Source organism: Aspergillus viridinutans (assembly GCF_018404265.1).
Source record: "Aspergillus viridinutans IFM 47045 DNA, scaffold_11, whole genome shotgun sequence".
Taxonomy (NCBI): domain Eukaryota; kingdom Fungi; phylum Ascomycota; class Eurotiomycetes; order Eurotiales; family Aspergillaceae; genus Aspergillus; species Aspergillus viridinutans.
Window position 1 is genome coordinate 1,021,438 of NW_025091227.1, and position 792 is coordinate 1,022,229.

Here is a 792-nt window from a genome sequence, read left to right on the forward strand (position 1 = left end):
TCTATAGATAAGCTTAACTTATACTTAGTTTAAGTATCTTAGTATATCTAGTTATTTCTAAATTTAATATTATATTATAAACCTAGTAAGGTATATATTATACTAGATATATTATCCTACTTACTATTATTTATAAAGGATGAACTAAACCTAGTTATTCTTAATAATTTATTAGAAATTCTCTATAGTTACACTTTCTATAGTTAGGCTATAGAAAAACTAATAATAATTAGGATTACACTATCTAATAAATTTAAATAGTATATAGTTAAAGGGTATTATACTAATTATAGATAGTCTAAGGTCTTATAAATACTTTAATAAAATATAACCTTATAGATACTAGTTATTTTACTATATTATATCTATAATTAGTTACTTTATATAAATAATAGACTTTTATACATGCTATACTTATTACTCTAAGAAATATTATAAAATACTTATAATATAAATAGCTACCTAGGTATTAGTAGAATACTTAAGTTACTTAATAGCTTAGTCTTTTATTATACTAAATATTAGGTAAAGTAATACATCTGATTCTGCCTTGACTATTAGAAGAAATAAATAAGATAGTATTTATTATATAGGGTATTATAACTATTAGTTACTCTACTAATTCCTTTCTATACTATAATAATTAACATTATTATTGGTTTGCCTAACATAGGATGTTTTAATTCTATTATATTAGTTACTAATAAATTTATAAAAAGGATGATAGCTATACTAGGATACTTAATCTAGAAAGCTAAAGAATAGGTAAACATACTACTTATAGCTTTAGAT